Genomic DNA, 13,462 nt, shown 5'->3' with positions numbered 1-13,462 from the left:
GCCTTCGGCCGCACTTAGGGATTATAACCCTCAGGCAGTAGAATTCTGTGTTGCCAAAGAAGGGGGGCTGAACACCTTTTGCAGAGAACACCTTTCTACGTAGGCGGCCTTCGACCGCACTTAGGGATTATAACCCTCAGGCAGTAGAATTCTCCTTTCTGTTTTGCGAAGAAAAGGAGCTGAACACCTTTTGCAGAAAACACCTTTGTATATTTTTAATGCTTACAGGGTTATATCCTATTTTCTATTGTCTCTTATTCTTTTGCATATTTTGGAGTTTGACAGCTGAACTACGCCATTTAATTTGCATATGCAACCAAAGTCAGACGCATGAATTAGAAGGTGTTTTTATTTAATAAATTGTGATTAATTGGTTAATATTAAAGTTATAAAGAAAGTTATAACTCATCGAGTAAAGTGTAAAGTGAAGGAGAATACAAAAATATATTGCTGAAGTAGCTGCTTTAAGGAGAATAGGAGTGATAAATTTACGCTAATTTCCGAATTTTACAAAAAAGGGCATATTTCTAACCCAATTTGTAAATAAATTAGTGACCAAAAATTACAAAAAGGGTGTTAAAATAATGTTTAGACCCTTAACTACAAGTGTGTGCAAATTTTTTTTGGATCGGGTCACCCATTTGGCAGCAATACCTCGAAATACATCGGCAACGTACTAAACCGGACCCTTATTTTGTTCAAAATAAAGTGAAAAACAGCTTTTTAACAAATAAATGTTTCAAAACTAGATTTTATTTTATTTTTTCATCTCTGCACATCGATATTATTCAAATGATCTTTTAAACGCTTGAGAAAAACGTTCAAATTTGATTATCGAACACATCAACTTACTATTGTTTGTATGAAAATTTTACCTTCAAATATTTAAAAGAAAATCTCCCCTATCAAAAAATTTCAATGTGGCAAAGCTATAGCTATATATATATGGTTAATGTTTACATCTGGAGAAATGTCAAAAATCTGCTTTATAATAAAGTTATAAAAATAGTAGTAATGAAACTACCTTCTTTTTTGTATCATGGTTTGAACAGCTTTTGGTTTGTTTTTATACATTCTCAGTCGGCTTTTATGTCATTAATATTATTTATAGAATTTCATACAAAAATGCAACGAAAAATTGCGTTGCCGAGTGGTCCAACAAAAATTAGAAGGAACATATTTCGGGTCATATATAGAGCATTTTAAATTTTTAGATGACAGACTTACCTTTTTATCATTCCTCTAATATGCCAATAATGCGATCCCTGCGGAGAGATCAATTTATTTAACTTTTTATTTAATATCAGCTTTTGCTAGTAACAACTCTGACTTTGTTTTCAAACATAATGTTCCATTTGCCACAATGTTCCTCATATGAAATTTCTTCACACAGTCCAACTCGCTCACACTAATTAATGACGGCTTACTCACGGTATCTCGACTACTGTTCTATTCACGCTGCTCTTAATAAAAACGAAAACAAATAAACAGATGAGCAGCAATTCGTTCTCCTTACTTTTCTTGTAGTTATGTTGTCCATTTCTTGCGTTTCCGCACGCACGCAAGCACATACTATACACAATGGAAAGCGAGTGCAGAGAAATTTACAAAAACACTGTCCAACTCCACGTCGGAGCGAGTACACTACAATGCCTGTCAATACCGAAAATGCGAGTAGTTTATACATTCATAGCACAAAATGCACACAACCGAAAGAGTTAGCACTAGGTTAACGCACCCGCACGAAGTGCTGCGCGAGACGTACGAGGGACGAAAACTGTGCCTGCGACTTTGGCTGCTGGGTACTTGTGTGTGGGAAACGCCGTACAATTTTCGTCTACATCTATTTCTCACACAAAAATCTCTTGTTATGCTTTGCTTGCATTTACACGAATTCACTCAATTACGATAGACGATCCATTGAATTGTCATTCTGTACACTTTGTACTAGTGTACACAATCTCACGAATTGCGAAAAAATAACGCAATTATAGAGAAAACGACAACGATGGAAATACGACCGAAATCGCTACACAAACTAGTCTGGCTCGTTTTGACCGTTTGCAACTGCTGCTGCTGTAACGAGCAACTAATGTTGGGTATATGTGAGAGTGAAATGATACGTGTGCTGGCAATAAAACATTTTTGATTACTGTATGTAAAGTGCGTATGCGCGAGTGAAATCGTATGATGTTACAAGAATATAGATGCGAATTCGCCGCAGGTGTTTTTCTCGTTTATAAATGACATTTCTAAAAAACAGCGTTGCCGTTTCGGTCCACATGGATTAAAATTATTAGCTTCATTTTCCTTTGGTAGTTTGGCTGGCTCGATGAAGCTTTTGGTTTTCTAAAATGCTTTGAAACGCAAATTTTTTCGCTTCCCAGCCAGAAAAAAAATCGAAAATGGATCCGAAAATGAAATGCGGATTTTTGTCCGAAGGTATGTACAGACAAGTACCGAAAATTGTTTTGAAATAGAATTTTTCTTATTGCATACTTCGTTCAATACGCTTTCATTCTGTACTTTACAGACGCATTTTGAGGATTAAAAAAAAAATAACAAAAAATCGCCTTTCCTGAAAGAAAAACTGCCTAGCTTGAAAGATGGGCATTTAGTAAAAAAAGTGTGATTGTATGCACATTGAAATACATTTTTTGATCAAGTTAGCACAACTTTAAAATTTGGTATAAATGATTAACCAACACTGTAATTCTTTAGTATTTTATTTTTTACTGCTAATTTGTGTAGCTAAAAACCCGTAAATTCAAGAAACCTTGGTTAAATGCTGAACATTTTTTTGGTAGTTTGGAAACTGATTTGGTAGTGGCAGCACTGCTGAATAAGCGAGATTTTTTGACAGTTGGTTATTAGCTGGTAGCGAGTAGAGAATGCGTTCTGTCATAAGTCGATGTTCAGACCAGCGTTGCCGCTTTGGTAATTTTTTACCAAAACTGGTAATTTTTTTCTTTTTAGGAGTTTGGTAATTTGGTACTTTTTTTCTCAATTTGGTAATTGTTTTAACGTAAGTCTTTTCTTTTAAGTTTTTAATACTAACTTATTACATATAAAAATTTATAACTTTGAACCTTCTGACAATTGCACAAAACAAAAAAATTTGCTTATGTAGCAAATGTCTTACGCGGTTTTGCAGAATGGCCGTAGGATTACGATAACCCGCGCTGACGTTTAGTTGAAGTTTTAGATAATAGCTTGAAGTAAGGCTACCAAACCGTCCATGAAAACTTAAAAATGTGAAAAATTCGATGTTTCCCATATTTGAAAGCATTTCTTTTAATAATTCTTGTTGGAAAATATCCCTCAAAAAGTGAAATTACCTACAATCTGGCACCACTGGCTTGACTACGAATTGTCAGTAAAAACTATTGTACAATGCGAATCTATACAAGGTGGTGTTACCGGAGCCGCTGATTTCACGGCGAATTTGTACCTTTTGTCAAAATTATGTGTTTTTTGTAATTTTGTTTTGAACTGATTGTCAATGTGCGTATAATTTGTTATTGTAATTTTTGTTTTTGTTCTGCCAACACCACCTTGTATAAATTCGCCTTGCCACTGTACTTCAATGCCGCTGTTACAGCAACCTTTTGTTAATTCGCGAAAAGAAAACTGGCGAATAAGCGGAAGCTTGATGCATGCAACCCTGTTTCTTCCGTATCCCTGCTGCTATTTACTCGTCAGTTTCCGCTGCTGTTAGTTTCAACGAAAAATACCGCCATTACGCCGCTGCTAGTAAAAATACTGAATTCGTGTAGATTTTTTGCAATAATAAGAATATTTTTTTAGTTATTTAAAACGCTATTATAAAGAAAGTGCGATGCCGTTTCTATTTGTGCACGCAGATCCAACAACAAAATGTAACAAAGCAACGGAAATATTGTTTTGAGAGAAATGAAATGTGGTTGGTAGTCGCAAAAAGTCAATATCAATATCAAGATTTGTAAGTATTTTTGTTTATTTGCCTTTATATTTGCATATACATATTTAGCAAATCGATGAAAAAACAACTACAGAAAATGGCGTCTTCGATGTGTTTGACAGAATTGCCAGTTTTGAGCCGAAAAGCGCTTCCGTGCTCTTTAATTTTTTCATCTTTCTCAGAGGGAAATTTTGCTAGTGCAGTTTTACCTAGAAAAGTTGACGAAAAGACTTTTGTAAATACTGCAATTCGGTATTTGATAACTTTTTCATATACATACATACATACTATGTGAATCCTCATCGATGTTGGTCTCCTTGGCGTGGGGATGAGCCTTAAGTGGTGACATGGGGGCCCTTTAGGGGCTTCTATATCAGCATGAACTAAGAGGGAGACTCCGCATGAGAACCTGTGTAAGACACGAGCTTACACAGTTTCCTATGTGGAGATTACCGCACCGACGATTACTCCTGCCCTCATCCCTCCTTATTTTTCTTATCCCAACCCAACTCCTCCCCCCTAATCCAGGGTGTTACGCGACACCGTGTCCATTGTATGGTTTGCAGCCAGGGGGTTTAACAGAACGGCGCCTTCCTGACACCGGGCCGCCGCAGGAAGTAACGCTGGCCTTAGTGCGACAAGGGGCGCTGTCGCGGTGTACCGTCTGATTTCCCCACACAATACGCAGACCACTGCGCTTGCCTCGTCGAGCAGGTGGTCGTACGAACAAGATGAATCACAACAAAATAAAAAAACCCAACAACAACAACAAGAACTATTAAAAGTTTCGTCTTCCCCAAATCGTGGAACATCCAGGTCATTCTCGGGGCTTCGGTGGAAAAACTCCGTCAAAGCGACAAAGGTCGGTGGAGGAAAAACTTCCTGCACCCAAGAGAGTCCGACCACACTGCTGGATGGGCGGACCCAGCTCTGCCGAAGTTGCGAAGGACCGAATCCTCATAAGGGTTTTGGTTCGAGGCAACGACCTCGGGTCCACACCGAAGGACCAATTTAGGTAGGTGAAGGCAGCCTTGGCGAAAGTCATTATTGATGTTCTGCTGGAGAACCCCGGAACCCCTCCAGCTTGCAAAGACGCTGGTTGGTACCAGGGCTACGTAAAAGTGGTCGCCGGTGAGGACCTGAGATCGATAGCGCGGTACAAGGCCGCCGTTGCAAAGATAGGCTCTGTCTATCCAGGGGCTATGCTGGAGGTTGTAGACTGGAAGGACATTCCAGTCAGACAAGAGCAATGGCTTGGGTACCGGCGACACCTTCGTCACCAGAGAGCATCCGAAAGATTATTCAAAAGATGAACCCAGCCCTTGATTGGAGGGTCATCCGAGTCGAGGACGCTGATGGCCTTCAAGACAAGTGGTTTTATCTCTAAATAAGGAGTCACTTGAGCTCCTGGAGCTCTCCGACGCTGAGAGCAATGACGCCTCACAATCAAACTACACATCGACAACGCGTAGGCAATCCGTCGTAGCGATGGAGGGGGTGGCAGATACCTCAGATGAGAGTACTACAAATTAACCTCCACAAGTTTAAAGCAGCCTCGGTTGCTTTTTTATGTCGTCTGTCCAAAGGCGATGCTGAGGTGGTACTAATCCAGGAACCGTGGGTTTGCAACTCAAAGGTCTGTGGATTGAGTGCCACGGGTTTTGAGCTGTTCTCAGAGCGTGGTAAAGGTAATATTAGAGCCTCCATTTTGGCAAAAGCGGATTTAAATATCTTTCTTTTACCTAATTACAGTGATGGTGACGTCGGGGCACCATTATTGGAGCTGGAGAGCACACCCATCGTGCTGGTTTCGGCATACATGCCCTACGACTCGGAGTACCCTCCTCAAGCAACGGTGCGGAACTTGGTGACCAAGTACGAAAACGGTCACATTTTGATTGGAAGCGATGCGAATGCCAACCACGTCCAGTGGGGCAGTACAGATATGAATGATCGGGGTGAGTCACTTTTCAACTACCTCTTAACAACTAACGTACTTATATGCAATAAAACTAAAAACCGTAAGGAAGTATTAGCCATAACTTTATGCAGCCAAAGCTTAACTGAGATGGTCGAGGTTTTAGATAAACACTTCTTTTTCTTTGTCCATCGCTATATTGAAATAGTATTGAATTTCTCTCCAACTAGCCCAAAACTACGGAAAAACTTAAAAAAACGCAGATTGGAGCTACATAAACGGCTACTTGGTGGTCGCGGGAGTTAGACTCGCTTCGCAAATCTTGCAGGAAGCAATTCAATAAGGCCAAAAGGCTTAGCTGTGAGCTTGAATGGAAGGAGTACAAGCGCTTAAACCGGGCCTATAAAAAAGCTCAAGCCCGCTGTGGCCTAAGCGTCAGCTCAAGCAGAGTGGAGCTCGTCCTCTTCACGAGAAGGCATAAAATGCCTTCCGTCACTCCACCGGAGCTAAAAGGCGTCCGGTTAAGTCTCGCTACAAAGGCCAAATTTCGAGGCGTTATAATAGATAAGAAGCTGAGTTGGAAGGATAATATAGCTCAGCGTTATGAGAAGGCTTCCGTAGCCCTCTATACTTGTAAAAGGGCCATAGGCAAGAGATTAGGCCTCAGTCCCCGGATCTGTCGATGGATATTTATAGCAGTGGTCAGGAGTCACTTGAGCTTCTGACAATCCTCCTATATGGAGTGATCGTGTGGTGGCCAGAGGTCAACCTCAGGCCTCTCATCAAGGTGCAAAGGTCCAGTATAATCTGCATGAGCGAAGCGCTCAGAACCACGTCAAACGATGCTCTGAACGCTGTAATGGATCTTCTGCCATTGGATTTGGTAGGAAAGCAGATGGAAGCGCTCGCTGCACTTCGCTTGACAGAGGTATTCCAATGGCAACCTGTAGCCCAGGGACACTCTTGTTCATTAAATTAATTTTGCTTCATTCTGAATAGCATAGACCACTGTGCTTTGATATCGGTTCCAGAAAGCAACTTTAGCACAAGAATCGCAAGCAGGGAGGAGGGGAAAAGGATTTCAACACTCCATCCGATAGCATTGACATCTATACAGATGTTTCGAAACTTGACGGTAAGGTAGGAGGGAGCGTTTTCTCACGAAATCCCCCTCTGAAAACTCTTTTAGGTTACCGGACTACTGCAGCATATTCCAAGTTGCTGAGGAGCTTGGAACCGAAATGGTAGGAAGAGACATCTTCATTTTTAATGATAGCCAGGCTGCAATCAAAGTCCTGAGCTCATTCACATTTCACTGTTGTTGTTGTTGTAGCGGCTACCAAGCCCCGTTCGGGTCGGTTCATCCATCAACGTTGTCGTCAATTTCAGCTAGAAGTAGGCCCAGGAAGTGTGCGACTTCCAAAGGGGCTGTCCATAGGGACAGGGGCGTCAGCTGAGTGGGGTTCTCAGGGCATGTGAAGAGGTGCCGGGAGTCATGTGGCGACTCCCCACATGCCGGGCATTGGTTGGGCACATCCTCGTTGATTCTGCTTAACTAAGAGTTTAGCCTGCTGCAATAGCCAGAGCGAAGTTGGGCTAGTGTAGTTGCTCGATTCTAGGGCTACATCTTCACGTTTCACTCAAAGATTGCGCAGGACTGCCGTATATCTCTACGGGAGATGGCCAAGCAGAACAGACTTTACCTCACTTGGGTCCCTGGCCATAGGGACATAGAGGGAAACTGCATCGCAGATGAACTTGCAAGGCAAGGCACGACCAGGGAGTTTTTTCTTGGTAAAGAACGCATTGGTATGCCTTTTGCCACTTGCAAGCTGCTACTTAGTGAATTTGTTTACAAACAAGCTGAAGATAGATGGAGTCAAAGTAGGGTACTGTAACCACCTAAGCTATTTCGGCCGACTTTAAAGATGCACATCGCTCAGGTTGCCTTTCTCCCTCCTCTGCTACCGCTTGAATCCATTCATACGACATAGCATGCAGCTCGAATTGCCCCCCTTCGGAATCACATAAATGAAGCTACATTATTGGTAGTCGCCTTGTCTGAAACCTCGTTTGACCTCGAACGGACCAGAGACGCCCTCTCCTAATTTAACTAGTCGCATCAATTTAATAATAATAGATTGGCGCATACACAATATGTGTTTGGCCGAGCTTCTCCTCCGATTTATGGCGTGGGCCTTGATGTTGTCACACAAAGGGGAGGGACCTACAGTTTTACGCCGGCTCCGAACGGCGATTGTATTTTTATGGGCTGCTTTTCATGGCAGAAATACACTCGGAGGTTTGCCATTGCCTGCCGAGGCAATTAAAAAAAAAAAAACTATTACAAAAAAACGTATTCATTTGATTTTTATTTTTTGGGTGTATATTTACATAACCCAGGCAATCTAAATCCACAAATTCAAAACGTTGACAATCAAAATACAGACAAATCAAAATACAGAAGGGGTATCAAACGAATGGGGGCATTCTCCTGATCACGAAAACCGGCTACCGCAGTATTTTTGAGAACTCCTTTCAGCGTAGGACATGTCGCCATTGGCAACAAATTTACTGCCGGTAATATCGCCATCGTACGATTTCTTATTACCAGTCACTCTAAAGCGTACGCCGAAGGCAACTCGTTCTCGTTTTCTTATTACCTGAATGAGTCGTTTTCTTAACGCTTTATTATTGCTACAGGCGATATTTGTAATAATTTTATTCTTTTTAATCATCTTCATTTATTTTTTTTTTATAAAAAATTAGAACTTAATAACGGAATTAATTCTTTTGGCCGAGTTCAACTTCAGTCGTTTCTCTCTGTGCCAACTGACACACAGTGAGTGATATTTGGTCCCCAATTCGTGTCCATAAATACAAAAATAAAGTGTCGCTTTTGGGGTTTTATTTCCCTGGGTTGGCTAAAATGATGTTTCAGCTATCGAAATATGTCACAAAATTTACTTTACCGAAATTATAACTTTATCGAAATTATAACTGTCAACACTGCCGTGGGTGCCAGGGCGTGAATGCGCTGACTGTATGTTTGATGACAGGACATACTTCGTCTGGTCCTCGTTGACGACCAGAGATCCATTCGCTTTGCTTTCTCATCCAACTTGGATAAGAATCAAAAATATTGTACGTCCAAGTATGGTAGACATTTTATTTTATTATATTACAAGCGGGCCCATGCGCAGACTGCGCAGACAGAAATACACAGTAAACTCATCCCTCTTTGTAGCCACAGATAAAAGCAGACTGTTCTAATAGTTCGCGGAAATAGTAAACAGAATTATTCTTATAAACCCCTTATTTTTATTATACATATATTACATAGCATGAATGAGATTTATAGTACATCAGAACTTATACTCATTAGGTACATAAAAACATATTACAAACTGACTGATATATGAATGTCATGAGTTGAGGGAAACATGGTGTTACTTACAATATATCTTTGTATACAATATTTGAGGTGAAAAAAATATTCAGAAATAACTTTTTGACTAAATATTTTTTTAACAGAAACAATAATATCTGAGCTAAGGGAGCGGTGCGAGAGAGACAAGTGTCAGTTTATCGAACCTTTAATTAGGTGCATCCCGTATTCCTCGGACTCGGAATAGTAAAACTGTCAAAAAATAAAAATTCGCTCAGAGCGAGAAAGTAACATTGAAAAGTACGGTATCGCTTTCTAGTAAAAAATGGTAACTTCTGTCAACTTCAACATAACCTCCAAATTTTGGTTGCAAATTTTTGCTTATTTTGTATGTAAACACACTCAGCTCACACATTGTAAATAACCAAAAATACTTTCAAATTCATTAGAATCCACCTAAGCAAGTAATTAAATACTTTGCAACATGAATTAGCAGAGTGCACTTTTCTTTTGTTCACAATTTGGTTGCCAAACACACTACAGCTGATCGTTTGACACATTTACCAGAATTTACCAGCAAAAAATTCTCGGACTAAAACTGGTAACTTTTGAAAGAGAGAGAACCGTATTTACTCTCTTTTTTGTCCTCGCAATAGTCAGAGAACCGAGTACGGGATCGATTTCCAGTAAAATCTGACTGATCGCAACTATTATTGAATTATGTGTGCGCTCACCACTGTCGTATACGGTGTATGCGATACTGCAGTCACAATAGTGCTTCAGTACAAAATACCTTTAGTGTGGCTTAACAATGGTAAATTAAAAACAAAAATAAAATTACAAATTTATTGACTTCAGAGGTGTTATGACCATTGATATTACCTAATAACCACTCAGGGGACCTCTGACTTTTCAAATGACACCTCATTAGTGGAATTGCTTTCATAGAAAAGTATAAAAAGGGAAACTAACAAAAAAACACCTTAGAGAAATAATATATAAGATATATTTTTACAAATCCTATGTTTTGAGTCATATGTTTTCGAGAAAAATACACCGTAGTAATTTTGAAATTTCAAAATTACATTTCTCGACTGAAAATAAGATATTCGAGCTAACTCGACGACACACAGTGTGCTTTTTTAACACTCCATGCCAATTAATCGTAGCACTATCGACAGAGGCAATATTGGCATTGAAAGCTAATGTAATTGCTTTTCAAGCAAAAATATTGATATTGAGCCACAATCACTCCTTGACCTTACAAAAATTGGGCAAAAATAGTGTTCTTCGAAAAAAAACCTGCAAAATCCAACGGATATATATATTGTTTTACAAGTGTAGCCTTCTCTAGTGAGTTCCACCAGACAAGGGCTCCTTGAAACATCTGGTTTCCTAGAGCTAATGAATTAATTTGGGCGAGAGACCCCGCCTTTTACTGACAACTCCCCTACAGCAGCACCGACACCTTTTCTACCCTTTCCTCAATGTTAGGCCTCCACGACAGCCGCCGTTGATCGCCCACCTAGTTACCTGTTTCAGGTAACCTTGGGCCAGATCAAAAATGGTGTACAGAAATCGCCCCTTAACTAAAAGTTCCACATCATCTACATAGGCGATCACCCGGCAGCCCACCAGAGCAGGGGAGAGAGAACACCACCTTGTGGAGTGCTCCTATTGACTCTGGACTGAGTGCAAACGCTACCCCACTCCGCCACGACAGTTCTGTCACGAAGTCAGCTGTAGATAAGCCTTATTAGGTTGGTTTCAATCCCCAGATTATGAATATACTTGACTATTGTGTCTGGAGTGACATTTTTGCAGGCCCCCGCGATATCGAATAAGGAACTACTGCATAATCTTTATGCGTGAAGGCTTCCTCTGACCACCTGACCAATGTGTGCAGGGCGGTATTCACCGAACTTTTCTTGCAATAAGCTTTTTGAGCTCTTGAATGACAGTCACGAAGAGTCGTGTTTGTAATGTACAGGTCTATCAGTCTCTCTAGCGTTTTTAGCAAAAGCGCTTTTAACAAAAACGAAGAGACTGATAGGCCTAAAATCCCTAGGGGAAACATGAGAGCCTTTTCCGGCCTTCGGGATGAACGCAACACTGACTACCTTCAAAGCAATTCACGCAATTCGCATAAGTAGGATGCAACCAATTGCACGACACCTTCAGAGCCCTTTGCATCTGCGCAGGTATGAGGCCATCGGTCCTCGTCGACTTTAATGGTTTGAACGAATTTACAAGAGCGAAGAGTACGAAGTACAAGAGCGAAAAAAGAAGTACTGTACTTCCGAAAGAAGTACGGTTGGTCACATTATGCATGCACCGTATCAGCACCTCGCCACCGTACTTGAACAGCTCAGCTGGCAGGCTATTGTTTTTCAGCCGCGTAACTGAACGGCTGAACAGACTGTGACAACACAATAGGCCTTCTATCTATGCAAAATGTGCCACTCCTACCTACCTGCTTACAGTTATTTCAGAAGTTATAGCTGATTCTTCTAAATCCAAAAGAAATGGAAACTTTGCAGTTCAATACTTTCAAGCTATTGGCATATTTCTAGTGAGTGTTACCGAAAGTTGAGACTAGTGATTTTTAACATAATATACGAAAAGGAGATCGTCTCGTCATACCGTTAACTTAATTTAACGTAAAACATTTTGAACGATTACTCAGTTTTCAACGATTAGTTAAGTTTTGACTAACCAGTTTCTCATATAACAAGTTGGTCAAAATATTAGGTTATGTAAATTAAGTATAGACTAACTGAGCTTTAAGAGGAGTGGTTAGAGGGGCGTAGTACCATACGAAAGGATTTAGGTTCGATCAACTTCCAACAGGCCTTTTATAATAGCGGTCGCCAATCCAAAGCTCCGAGCGTTTTTCTAGTCACATAAAGGTTCCCATAAAAAACTACCTGTCCTTCGGAGGTGGTGCAAAACTGTAGGTCCCAAACACTTAGCAAAATGCACGAGACTTCAATTCTTTGCTTATTTTTTATTTTTTAATTCACTTGGGTTTCACCAACTAACATGAAATATTTTAAGAAACATTTTATCTTTGTTTTTCAAATATTAAATTTTCTTTATTTTAAAGCGATTTAAATTTTAGTTTTATTTATCAAAATAATAGGAATACATTGGCCAACGCTTATTACTATGTATGTAAATACGCATGTAATTAAAATTATAGTATACGAAATTCTTAAATCATAATTATCTATGCGTGTATTTATGCATGTGTTATTTATGTATGTGAGCTAAAAATTAATATTATAATTACATATGTATGTATGTATGTTGAATAGTATAAACAACATCAAACAAGCATGTAAGATTTAGAGAATGTTTTACTTTTTTACATAATCTACTAATTCAGTATGCGTATTAATGAAACGGTGAAAATCAATTTGAATGTTATTTTTAAAATAAATCCTTTTATTTTTTAACTGAGTTACAACCTTAATAAATAGTTGATAATTGTATGAAATATTAATATTTCAAAAGAGATAAAAATTTTTAGATCAGAGGAAATTTTTTTTTTCCTATACACACACCCTTAGTAATAGAGAGTAAATAGCTACATTGACATACACAAATTCTTGGAAATTTTCGCAATTTATTTATTCTGTCTAAAAACAATACACTGTTTTACTTACTGTTAAAAATTTTATTGGTAATTTACAGCCAACTACTCTACATATCGATGGCTGAGTGGAAGATCGACCTACCTCGGCAGCCAGTTCGAAAACGCGCTATCTCAGAAAATTTTTTAACAACACTCTATCTCAGAAAACTTTTTAAGATAAAATTCTGAAGTAGGGCGTTCTTGAAGAGTTTTCTGAGATAGGGCGTTTTTGAACTGACTGCCGAGATAGGTCGATTTTCCACTCAGCCATCGATATGCTGCTGTATTAAACATTTTTTTCATTTGTTTTTTACCTATTCAACTTAGTTCCTTCTTAAAAAAAAGTGAAGAAAATTGTTAGGTTACAATGCTAGTAGCTCGTTACTTTAAATAATTCATTTTTACGTGCGTGCATATATTATTGTATTTGCATACATATGTTTATGTACATTTTTTAATTGTATACTTATTTATGTTTCTAAGTGTTAGTTGTTAGTAATAGTTATGTAAAATCTGCACTTATTAAATTGTTCACAAAAAGTTTCATTCAATGAGATCTTTATACAGTTATTATTTCTT

The 13,462-nt window shown here is 39.2% G+C and overlaps 2 protein-coding genes across 4 annotated transcripts in view; one reads left to right on the top strand and one right to left on the bottom strand.

The window, feature by feature from the left end:
- LOC118739040 (nuclear hormone receptor FTZ-F1) overlaps positions 1 to 13,462 on the top strand; it is a 628,268-nt gene that overhangs the window by 99,896 nt on the left and 514,910 nt on the right. The gene's annotated exons all lie outside the window — the stretch shown is intronic.
- The window catches only part of LOC118739039 (flocculation protein FLO11-like), a 96,850-nt gene that overhangs the window by 36,301 nt on the left and 47,087 nt on the right, over positions 1 to 13,462 (bottom strand). The window lies entirely within an intron of this gene.

This window comes from Rhagoletis pomonella, unplaced genomic scaffold (genome assembly GCF_013731165.1).
Source record: "Rhagoletis pomonella isolate Grant_MI unplaced genomic scaffold, Rhpom_1.0 Rhpom_scaffold_00005, whole genome shotgun sequence".
Lineage (NCBI taxonomy): Eukaryota > Metazoa > Arthropoda > Insecta > Diptera > Tephritidae > Rhagoletis > Rhagoletis pomonella.
Note: the sequence above shows the minus strand (reverse complement) of the source record. Positions and strands in the feature narration are given on the sequence as shown.